A 13,241-nucleotide genomic window follows, 5' to 3' on the forward strand; every position below is an offset into this window, starting at 1 on the left:
TCCGTGTAAGATGACATGGGTGTCCGTGTAAGCTCTTTGCCTTGCTATTTATTTGCCGACACACCCCAGGTGACTTGACACGGGCTGTGTCAGCTGACACGAGTGGCCGTGTCAGGCAACTGTCTTGGGCATTGCTTATTCTCTTTTTTTCTTCCTCCTGACACGGGTGGCTGTGTCAAGCCTCATGAATTGGGAAATCTTCTTTTCTCGAATGCTGGAATTTTCCACTTTCTCACATTGAGTCTGTTGGATCTTCTACATGGACCTGGAGGGCATAAACACAAACAACCAAAGCATAAAATAACAAAAACATTAAATAAACTAGAATTTGATAAAATGCTGAAATAAGTTATGGAAATGAAAATTAACTTCAAAGGTACCATAATGCGCATAAATCATTCCAAAATCCGTGGTTTCTTGTTGGATAAGCAATGAAAACATAGTGAAATTAGTGACCGATCACAACCCCAAACTTAGCTCATTGCTTGTTTTCAAGTAATGTCCTACACGATAACGTGTGTCACTTCCCAAAATTGCAGTCTTATCACAATACTGCTGAGATCTTTCGCCAATGCCTTCACTCTCCCTTTCATAGTCCCTACTTTTCCTAATGAGTTTTCCTCCGCACTTTCACATTGACGTACCGCTTCACTTGTCATCTTATATCAGACTCTCACCAAGTCTCTCTGGGTTAAAGTGTTTACACTCACAGTTCAGAATATGCAATATCAACTCATAAGTTTGAATAGTTTCTCCTTTCATATCAATCACACGCAACACACACTTTTGAGGTCTTTTGGGTTGTAACGGAGCTTGGTTTACGGTGTGGCAATGTCATTATTCTTTTCACTGTGTTTATTCATTTTAACTTCTTTTCTTTTTCAATTTTCCTTGGTCAGTTTTTTTCTTTGATCTTCTGTTTTTTTTCAACTGAGTGCTTTTCCTTCAGCGAATGCTTCTTTAGAACCATCTTCTACATTTTCTTTCATTTTCTTTTTTCTTTTTGATGGTCATTTTGCTTAATTTTTCGCACTCACCTTGGTTTTCGATACTTATGGGGTTTACCCTAAACTTAGAATTTAACACAACTTAATAACCTCACATTGACTCACAGGATAAGGAAGTGTTTGGGCCGCGAGTTACATTCATGTGATTATAAAAAACAAAGGGTACAGGCTCAAACGGGGTTAACAAAGGATAAAATTAATAGGATGGCTAGAAAGGCTCAGGGCTATATTCAAACAATGTGCCTCAATATGTGTATATATACAGTGAAATTCTCAGAGAACCTACGCAAAGTCAGAGTGATAAAGACATACCTGAATATCGCTCATGATGACAGATGTGTTTGGCTTTTTATGCACTCACATGTTAGGTAAAGCTTGATAGCATCCGCATTCCTTCTATTATGGTGCGACTTCTTACTCAACTTGAAACGTATAGGGAACCTACATTAGTCGAGCTTTTGAAGTTGCATCTGACCTTTTCTTCAACAATATCAATTTCCTAGGAAGATCCTTCACAACAAGCAATAATAAATGGAGTGATAATTTCATCCACTCCCACTAGTGATTATCACCAAATCCAACAATACATCAAGAACCTGAAATACATGCAGCACATGGTACCCAACAGTAAAAACAAACCAAATGCAAAATAGTAACAATGGGGAAATAATAAAAAATAAACATAAAAATAAACAGCAAAATAAAACCTCCCCCACACTTGAACTAAACATTGGCCTTAATGTTTTAGAACAAGGTAGAAGAAGGGGAACTCACTGTTGGTGTAAGCCCTAGAGGCCAATACTTTTGGTACTTATATCGAACTATTTATTAATAATAAAAGGCTTTTTTGTTATTATGTTTGTTTAATAAAGTCCCTAGAATAACTAGTCCGTTTAATGTATCAAGTGTGACTTAATCATGAGATCACATTAAACATAAGGACACTATTCTTAAAGTATCCGTAGTCGAGCTTTATTGTGAAGTGGGATAACATTAAAGCATTAAGACTATTGTGTATATAGACTGATGATCACATCTCATGGATCATGGATAAGGAGTTATCAAGTCTTAAACATAGGTATGAATATTAAGAGTAATATTTATACTGGATTGACCCGCTATGAGAATAATATATAGAATGTTATGCAAAGTGTCATAAGTTATTCTCATGGTGATAACGGTGTATACCACCCTTCGACCTGAAATCACTATGGACCCTAGATGTAGAGTCGAGTGCCTTATTGCTTATCAAACATTGTCCGTAACTGGATGACCATAAAGACAGTTGATGGGTACTCCAGAAAGCATGCTATGGGACATGAGTGACCTAGATGGAATTTTCCCATCCTGCGTAACATGATAAATGTCTATGGGCCCAATATTGAACTGGACAAGGATGACACGGTCTATGCCTTGTGTTCAATATAGACATAAGGGCAAAAGGGTAATTGTACACATAAGTATTATCACAAAAGGATTTGTTAAATCATATGTCATTTTCGTGTCTAGGGTAGCAGTGATGTGTTGCTAGATACCGCTCATTGTTTATTATGTTAAATATGTGATTTAATATGATTGCCAGTACCGCGAAAACCTACAGTGTCACACACAAAAGGACAGATTGATGAGAGATAGAGTAACTAAGAAACACCATAAGGTACGGTGCACTTAAGTGAATTGTAGAACATCGTAAGGTACGGTGTACTTAAGTAGAATACGAAATATGGTAAGGTAGCATGCGCTTAAGTGATTTTGGCATATTATAAGATATGAGCCACATACACTTAAGTGGGCTTTTTTAGCTTGCAGCCCACACAAGTGGTTCTATAAATAGAACCCTTGTGCATAAGCATTTGTGCAGTTACAATTTCGTTTCTCTCTCTCTCTCTCTCTCTCTATCTCTCACTCAAAGCCTTCATTCGTAGCAGCTAGCACTGAGATTGAAGGAATCCGTTCGTGTGGACTGAGTAGAGGCGTTGCCATCGTTCAATGGTCGTTATCGCTCCGTAGACCTGGATCAAAGGTTTCAATCGCCACAAGAGGTAGCGATTCTATCACTGATCATACTCATTCGTAAGGATCACTAAAGGAGAAATTTTTTAAATTCCGCTGCGTTTTGGATCGCTCTTCTTAAACTAGAATTTTTTAAACTAGAATTTGATAAAATGATGAAATAAGTTACGAAAATGAAAATTAACTTCAAAGGTACCATAATGTGCATAAAGCATTCTAAAATCCTTGGTTTCTTGTCGGATAAGCAACGAAAACATAGTGAAAATGGTGATCGATCAACCATCTATTGGTTAATGCCACACTCCTTTATTCTCTTTCGCTAATTACCATCTATTGGTTAATGCCACACTCTTTCAATACAAACAACACTTTATATTCAAGCAATTTTCTTTGCTTTTTGGCAACCTAATCAACTCTCTCTTTCTTTTCTATCCTTAGTTCCCTGAACTATGGAACTATGATTTACTTATTGCACTATGAGGATATGTAGGCACACGTGTGCGAATCCTTAGAGAGCACTCTAATTATTAAACCTTTTTCCACTTTACCTTTTGCAAGTAACCTTTATATAGTAACATCCATTCGAGTAAAGAAAAATCAAAATGGTTCCTGTTGAGTATAACGAATATGAGGGATGCTAATACCTTCCCCTTGCATAACCGACTTTCTTACCCTTTTTCTCTCTCCCCCTGGGTTTTATCGATGTTTTCCTTTTCCTTCAAGAATAAATAAAGTTCGATGGCGACCTTATTGTATCTTCGAATGTGCGATGCGTTCAGTTATTTTTCTTGGTGCGATAGTTGGAGACTCTACTGGGGAATCCTTGCTCTTGCAAGAAAGAGTCGAGCCTAGTTTTGTTTATTTCCTTGTTCTTTTGGATGTTTATCTTTATGCTTTTCTTGCTCTATCTTTATGTTATTTATCACATTCCTTATTGCTTTAAATATTTATATTCTTTATATTCCTAATACTCTATTATATACTCATTGTTGTGTTGTGACTATGCTACATGAGAGAAAATCTCTATACCCGAGCTTGAGCATAAACACTAGATAGTATTGTGGCAGAGTCGTGTTGACCTACTCAGAGTTAGTCCTCGATCAGTATCGGCATGAGACGTCCTACCTAGAGTAGATCCTTTTGGGATCGTCATTGTCTGATGAGTCATTCGTCTCAGGAAATGGTATCTAGAAAGGAGCCATTGGCTATAAGGACCTTTTTAGGGTTACCTTTGAAGAATAGTACACAACTGTAAGGGGATATTGGGTTTTTGAAGGAAAATTATACCCTACATACCTTTGTTCTCGTGTAACGTCGGACCTTTGAACCTACGTCAAGAAGTATGGATAGATTATCCGAAATATCATGAAGATATTGCAATTTTCCACTTTGTTTTATTGAGGGCATTTATCTTGATTGCTTTATTTTATTTATTGCATCCTTATTACTTTCCATGTTGGATATTTATTATATATTCCATTGTGGGATAGGCTTTGTGATTTGAAAGAAACTCTATACCCGAGCTTTAGTATATACACATGATATAATCGTGGATAGTCGTGTTGATCTGAGTTTCGTACATTGGGTTAGCACGAGACCCACACCCATACTAGATTCACTTAGAAGTACCTTTGTCATGCAAGAATTTGCTACTGAAAGGTATTTTCATTTGAATCCATGACTCTGGGAGACCTTCTAGGTACTAAGACTAGAACCTACCTGTGAGGGGATATGGGATCTTTTTACAAGAAACCATAAACTCTACATTCCTCGAAAATCATGACTGTGCCGAATGTTTGAACCTACATTATTGCATCATCAAAACTTTAAATCAATGGATGTTGTGTATCTATTTGCATTCCACCCACAACAAATGCATTCATAAATTTTCATTTTTAATGCATCCAAACCAGAAATCTCACCTTTCCCTTCCTCAACCAGAAATAAAATGATGACTCTCTAGCACAGATACTTCACAAGAGCTAATAGACATAAAATCACGGTTGATGTTGAACAAGAGAATGCTACATACAAGGAGACCTTGGCTTAATTTCAGAGAAAGATGGACACAATCCAGGAATACCTTCATACCCAGAAGGACACTACTGCTACTGCTACCATCACTACTGCTGTTGTTGAGACACTGACTAAGATTGTGGCTTAACCTATTTCCAACCAGCCAAGCTCTTAAATAGGACCAAGTGGGCATGTCGTCGCCTACCTATGTGGGATGCCTCAGAAATATACTTCCTAGATTATCAATGAGAGTGATTTTGTTCCATACCAGCCCATGGCAGTGCCTACGGTTGATGGAAGTACTGGTGCCTATCCTTAGGGCATGCCTACCCATCTCCCTCAAGTAGTGGATACTGACAACCATGAGGTTCCTCAGGGCCATACTCGCTAAAACCCTGTGCTTGTCACTACTGAAGCACTAGATGAAAATGATGATGAATATATAGGTTCCCATTCATGTTCAAATTCCTCATCAAATTGCTCAACCTACTATGCAAAACCCATATCAAGGTGTCAAATCTGAAATGCCTCTTTCCCACCCTAGGGCACCTTCTGCTGCTATACATCCATTTTTTTTATCCTGGGGAACCCTATGCTTCATATGGGGTCCAACATGGTCATACTATTAATTGGTGTGTAATGCATCCTACTCACATGTTTCCTTAATTTGCTTCTCCGCCCTGTGCCTACTCAGACTACTTCACATGTTGCTCAAACTACTTCACAGGTTGCCCAGTTTCCTAATCATCAGAGTCAACCTTCCAATCACAATGCTCTTGGTACAAGTTAGAACAAGCCTGCTGATTATCAGTTGCTAGATAAAAGAATCAAGGATATTGAAGGTTTTTTCGGCTACGATTTGGATGCAAAGGAGCTGTGTTTGGTACCAAACATGGTTCTTCCTAAAAAATTTAAGATTACCGATTTACCAAAATACAAGGGGATGAGTTGTCTGAGAATTCATGTCACTATGTACTATAGGAAGATGGCTTACTATATTGAAAATAATACATTGCTCATCCAATTCTTTCGGGATAACCTATCAGGGGCTTCTCTTGAGTGGTATATAGGCCTCGAGCGTAGAAAAATCCGATCCTGGAATGATTTGTCTGAAGCATTTTTGAAGCAGTATAAATATAACTTGGACATGAATCCCACTAGGTTACAATTGCAAAATCAAGCTCATAGAACCAACGAAACATTTAAATAATATGCTCAAAGATGGTGTGAAATGGCTTTGCGTGTTCGACCTGCAATGTCAGACACAAAATTGGTTGATATTTTTATGAGCACTCTTTAGGGTTTGTACATTGAGAAAATGGTCGGTAGTTCATCTTCCAACTTTGCTGACATTGTGACAATCAGAGAACGCATTGAAAATGGGCTGAAAACTGGGAAGATATATGGCGCTACTAATCATCGGGAAGTGGCCAAGAAACCACAAGGTAGCTTTTCTAAGAAAACAGAAGGGGAGGCAAGTGTCGTGATAGAAAATGTCCACCCTCAATTTCAAGCTCCTATGGCTCCCATAACATACTATCCATATCCTTACATTGTTGGTCCTAATACCAACAACCACCATTCCAGTATCAACCTCAACCTTAGTACCAATAACCTCTACATACTCAAGCTCCCTAGAATCAACAACCATCGCAAGACAACAAAAACCAAGGTCAAGGGAAAAATAGTCGTAATGATAGAAGGTGTCCCCATTTTGATAAGATCCCTATACCATACACATAATTGCTACTCTGTCTCGTCCATATGGGGGAAATTATTCCAAAAGAGATTCTGCTTGCTGCCTTCCCTTCTCACCCAAAACAAAATCCTAACATATCATGTGCATTTCACACCGGATACATAGGGCACATTGCCTAAGATTTCATAGTCTTCAAAACCAAGGTACAAGACCACATCAACCATAAGATTTTGTCTTTAATTGAGGAAAAGCCCAATGTGAAAACTAATCCTCTACCTACCCACGATGGGTCGGTGGTGAACGCAGTTATTGAAGAGGAATGTGTAACGCCCCAGACTGTTTTCAGGATTACTGACTGACCCCATAAACCAACACGAGTCTTTTCAGCATGTTTTGTCCTCACTCACACGCTTTCCGAGAAACTTCCCAGAAGGTCACCCATCCCAAAATTACTCCAAGTCAAGCACGCTTAACTAGGAAGTTCTTATTTGTTAGGCTACCGAAAAAAGATGCATCTTATTGGTATAGGTAGTACCAATTAATCCTTATAAGCTTTCCTTCAACCATGCAGTCTCATATCTGTACAGTCTCAGGATCCCTCTCATTCCAATGTGAATTTGGTTTTTCCCTAGAAGCTTCTAGGATTATCTCATTATCATGCCTCATGCATCGATAACCAATCCCTCACCCTCGGATGTTACATGTAACCACTCTCCTCCCTCTTCTATCTCGGGTGTTACATGCCCACCAGCTTCCGCTTGGTTAGTCCATGAACCACATCATACTGGGAGAGGTTTGACTCTGATACCATTTGTAACACCCCATAATACTTTCAGGATTACCGATTGATCCCACAAATCAACACAAGTCTTTTCAGCATGTTTTGTCCTTACTCACACGCTTTCCGGGAAACTTCCCAAAAGGTCACCCATCCAAATACTACTCCAAGTCAAGCACGCTTAACTATGGAGTTCTTATCTGTTAGGCTACCGAAAACATCTTGTTTTCGATAGCCTAACAAATAAGAACTTCATAGTTAAGCATGCTTGACTTGGAGCAATTTTGGGATGGGTGACCTTCTGGGAAGTTTCTCGGAAAACGTGTGAGTGAGGACAAAACATGCTGAAAAGACCCGTGTTGGTTTGTGGGGTCAGTCAGAATCCCGAAAGCAGTCTGGGGGGTTAAATGATAGACCTTGTCATTCCTTTTGTCTTGTAGGGTTGTGGATCAAAGCAATTTAATCTTTCTTTCCTATAAGGTGGTAGACCTTGGCAGTCTTTCTTGCCTATAAGGTAATAGACCTTGGCAATCTTTATTTGCCCCATGAGGTGGTGGACCTTGTCAAACTCTTTCTATTCCTATGGAATTATAGACTTTGGCACTTGGTTATAGACCTTGACAATCCACTTGATTAGCCTTGTATAGTTATGGACTCTTGCAAATCCACTTGCCTATTAGGATATGGATCTTGGAAATGCTTTCCTTGGCCTTTAGAGTTATGGACTATGACATCCGTTCTCTTTGCCTTTTAGGTTATAGACATTGGCAGTTTAATCCTTTGCCTTTAAGAGTTATAAACTCTGGTAGTGATTCCTTGCCTAGTATGTTGTGAACCTTGACACTCTCTTTTCTGCCTCGAAGGGTTGTGTACCCTGGAAATCAACATATCATTTCTCTTGCCTCAGTATCTTGCTGTTAGCCTTATTAGGTTGAACTTCAAAATCTCTGACTTTCTCATTGCACAGTGAGAATATGTAGGCAGGAGAAATCAGATTCTCCGCGAACTACCCTATTTATTTATCCTTCATTTATTCATTCATCAATCAATACCTTCTCTTCGAGATCAAATATCACTTTTCCCTGGACTCCGTGTACATCCTTTTAGGATGATATAGTGGCAGTCCACCTTGTGAATCAAGAGTTGTTTGGCTTATACCCAAACATTTAATTCCTCCTTTTTTGGCTAAGATACCTGTTTACTCTTTGGTTCAGGGTCCATTCCTTCATGGATCCAAGATACCATTATCCTTTGATTTCAAATTGATTGTTCCCATGCAAGTGATATACTATTCCTTGTACCAAGCAATACTTTCTTTTGGGCTCCGTATATACCCTTTTAGGAAGATATAACGGTAGTCCACCTTGTGAACTAAGAGTTGTTTGGCTCGTACCCAAACATTTAATTCCTTCCTTTTTTGGCTAAGATGCTTGTTTACTCTCCGATTCAAAGTTCACCCTCCTTTGTGGGTTCCCACATTATCATTATGTTGGTGAAAGTTATACTTTTCATCATTTATCTTCTCCTTTGTTCTCGTAGTTCCACGAACTAGGAATGCTCTGTCTTTCTCATTGCACGATGAGAATACGTAGGCACGAGAATGTGAATCCTTGGTGAGTACAACCCTAATTATTCTTCTGCCTTAGAGAACATTTCATATATTCCACGATCCATCATCGACCTTCAATCATTGAATCGCTCACCCAAGTGACACACTGTTTCTTAGAAACCAAATACAATTTTCTTTGGAATTACATATACACCCTTTTAGGACGATATAACGGTTGTCCACATTTGTACCTAGAGTTATTTGGCTCGTATCCAAACATTTTATTCCTTTTTTTGGCCTAGACGTTGTTTCCCTATATGGTACAAACTCCATTTCTCCTATGGATTCCAATATACCCTGACCTTTGGTTCCAAATTATACCTTTTGAGTCACTTTTTATACAATGCCCAATTCTGTGACATTGGTCATTCACTTCCCTCATCTCCATGATGCATCCATCTTCTACCTTCATTCACTTCATGTGATATACTATATCTTTGAGCCAAATACACTATCTCTTTGAGCTCCATCTTTTATCAGCTTGTGAACCAAGAGCTGTTTGAAAATTCAAAATTGCGAACAATATTAATTCAAGTTTGAAAATGTGGAGAAAGTATTTGAAAATTCAAATTGAAGCATAATTGGAGGGAAGAAAGTTTAAAGTCTTATTGGAAGAATAAAACCATTACATGATTCAAGGTTACATGTACATCAACATTACACGAAATACCCAAGTACATAGACCTATTTCCTAACTAATTTCTTCCTAAACTCATAACTTCATCCCTATCATGATCTTGATTATACCTAAGCCTTAAAGCCTTACAACCATTTCTCCTTTGTAAACACCAAACCCACCTATCATGAATATACTAGTTAGAAAACAATGCCAACAACTGACAAACCATTAGAATTACAAAAAGGCTTGGAAAACATAACAGGTCCATCGGCCTCAACTTGCAGCAGTCATTCAAAGTGTAAGCAACAAATAATTCCAAAACAACCCACATCAAATGACAGTAACAAGTTCATGATAGTCCTAATGACAATACATTACCTATCATTTCAAACCACATCAAGCAACTAATAGTCCAGTCCATAACATTGACGATTGCATCATCAGCCCAATTGTCAGCAAGGTTCAAAGAGCAGGCCTTCATTTCCTCCAATGGGCCTGCAAATCAATGTCAAAAAGTAGGCCATATAACTCATCCTGAACCTGCAACATCACAATAATAGTTATCAATTCAATAACTAGCAATTACATGACATGTTGTTGGGATCAAAATGGAAAGAAAGACTACTTTCTTCATAGCCTTTGATCTAATGCCTCCATGATGTCCCAATTGTACCCATTGGCCATGTCATCTAAAATTCATCATTGAGTCGACAAAACACAAACAATTTATCCATGATCAAAACCACAAATAAATAACAATGCACTCACCTGCAAAAATGTATAAACAATAATACATTCTATGATCATATCACTATACTAGTTCAAATACAATGCAGTCACATCAAACCAAGGCCATCATAACAGTAAAATATATTCAACCATTCACAACAACAGCAGGGCAACGTTATCAAACAAGATCTACTACATTTAATTAACACTACATAACTAAAATCAAATTAATTCAAAACCAGTACGATAGTAGTAAATTAACGTACAGTGGAAATGTCATACATGGCAAATGCTAGGGACCATGCAAAACATGTCAACAGGTACAAATAGAAAGAGAAAATGCATTTTCCAGCAATCAAATCCGTGCCATTCCACTCCCAAATGAATTCCATAAAATCATGGATTTTGGAAAAGTTTTTTAATGGATTAATACACAAAAACCACCAGCTCACTATTCTGATAAATATTTTCACACGAGCTAAGGATTGACTCTAACAAACTCATGTATTTTTCACTCTATCACTCCCTATTCATTTTTCTATAAATTTAAGTACACTGTTCCATTCAAGAGGAGTAGAATATACTATCGTTATGCTGGAAAGATACTTTCTCATCACCTACACTAAATCTCACTTCTATTAAACCTCTCAAACTCATTATCAGAGTTTGAGTGAGGTTGAGCTACACAAACCCATCCCAAGCATCCAAACAAGGTTCAAGAAAAAGAGAAGAGTAAGAAAAACATCACAAAGCATAAAGAAGAGATAAAGAAGACTTATTTGTGTCGCTGGAGACTTCATCGGACTTGCTCCGATTTGGTGAGTTTCACTTCTTTTGTTTGATTTTATTGTACTCGCATCTTTGTCGTGTGATTTGGAATGGAACCCCCATGTTGATTTCTTTGAATTCTTTCTAATTGATCCCTAATTTAAAAATTAGGGTTTCCGGTTGATTGATTTTCTTTCTTGAAATCCGGTTCTGATTTGTTATTTAGGGCAATATTTTGATTAGGTTTTGGCTTAAAAGGTTTTGTTCTTTGTGTTTTTGTTTTGAATTTTTTTAAGGGTTGATCCGATCGCGTGAGAAGGATTTAGGGAAGATCATTTTTGGATTCATATTATATATAAAAAATGAGTGGGGGTTAGTTCTTTATGTTTTAGGTTTTGTGGTATGGGCTCGCCATAGAAGAAGGTGAAGCTACCGCCTTCGGTCGCAAACCACCATTTTCTCTGATGAGGGTGCTCAGAGAGGGTAGAAGGGATTGCAGAGCATTTGAGGGCTCTGATGTGAGGATAGAGAAATGAGTTCAATAAATGAACTCATTCTCTTAAGAACCAGGTTTAAATACCCCGGTCTCTTTCCACGCATGTTGGCAAAGTGACCCTTCCTGGTGTGGCGACAAAGGGGTTGACTGAGGGGTCATTAAGGGATTTCCTATAAACCCCACAATGTTATGCTACTCCCCAGCACTGTTGGTCCTTGGATGCCTTGATCATGTCAGATCTATGGATCTGATGGCTCGAGCTTATTGTGTTGGCAACTAGGTTGACTGAGGGTTTGGTGGACCCCCTTTTGAGAAACGGGCCTCCCTTTGGGTCTGGAATCGTTTTTGACTCCTCACACCCCTATCTTTATTTTCCTTTGGCCCATTTATTTGGTTTTTTCTTATTTTGTTTTGTTTTTTTAAATTTATTTTACATTTTTTCTTATTGATTAATTGAATGATTATTTTTTGTTAAAATAATCTAATTTAATTTAATAAATATCTTGATTAATTTGTGTTAAATAGTCTTATTTTATTTAATTAATTAACATTTTGATTAATCTTATAAAATAGTTTTATTTGATTATTTAGTCATTTATCTTTGTGAGATGGGCTCAAATTTGTCATTTTGTACTTTCTTGATCCATTAGTTTGCATAATTTCCATTTAAATTAACTTGTGTCAGCTTGTGAACGAAGAGTTGTTTGTCTTGTAAACAAACACTTAATTTTCCTTATTTTTGGCTATACCATGTGGTGGTGAACGCCTACGACTAACCCACATATTGGTCAACACCAGTTTTACTATTGGGTTCAGATTTCATCCCTTTTTGGAGTTCAAATCAGACAATCCTTTGGTTCAGACCATACTTGTTATCACAACTTCTTTTCACCTTCTGCCACTAGTTATATGAATCATAGAGCTCTGAATTCCTTATTGAATTATAAGGATACATAGGCATGAGGGCCCTAATCCTCACCGAACACTTTATCTATTTCCATTCTTTTCCCTCATTCTTTTGCGAGTAACCTTAGATATAACACCCATTCGAGCAAAAATAATCAAAATGATTCCCATGGAATACCATGGATGTTAGGGGTGTTAATACCTTCCCCATGCATAACTGACTTCCTTACCTAATTTTTATTTCCCCGGGTTTTATCAATTTTTTCCCTTTCCTTTGGGAATAAATAAAGTTCGATGGCGACTCTGTTGTATGTTCGAATGTGCGACGTGTTCAGGTATATTTCCACTAGCTTCAGTTGGTATATTCATAAATTAAAATCCCATTAACATGGAAACTAAAAGAACTCTCACCTTCAAAATGAGAGATCGATTACAAAGCATACCTAATCATCATCTGCACTTTAATATGCACAAAGATGCATAAATCCCACCCAAAATAGGAAGGTGCATCAAAATACTAAGTTATTTTTCACCTTATACATGCACAACGTTCCTACCAAATACAGTCATATCAATCATCAACATACCTATGCATAGAATT

General features: G+C 37.7%; 1 long non-coding RNA gene across 1 annotated transcript; it reads right to left on the reverse strand.

Moving 5' to 3' along the window:
* Positions 1 to 9,703: 9,703 nt before the first annotated feature.
* On the reverse strand, positions 9,704 to 11,767 carry LOC127118661 (uncharacterized). Its single transcript, XR_007802290.1, has 2 exons — positions 10,120 to 11,767; positions 9,704 to 9,920 (listed from the first exon to the last, which is right to left on the reverse strand). It is a non-coding gene; the product is annotated as an uncharacterized LOC127118661 (long non-coding RNA).
* Positions 11,768 to 13,241: the final 1,474 nt, after the last annotated feature.

Source organism: Lathyrus oleraceus, chromosome 2, assembly GCF_024323335.1.
Source record: "Lathyrus oleraceus cultivar Zhongwan6 chromosome 2, CAAS_Psat_ZW6_1.0, whole genome shotgun sequence".
In the NCBI taxonomy this organism is placed as follows: domain Eukaryota; kingdom Viridiplantae; phylum Streptophyta; class Magnoliopsida; order Fabales; family Fabaceae; genus Lathyrus; species Lathyrus oleraceus.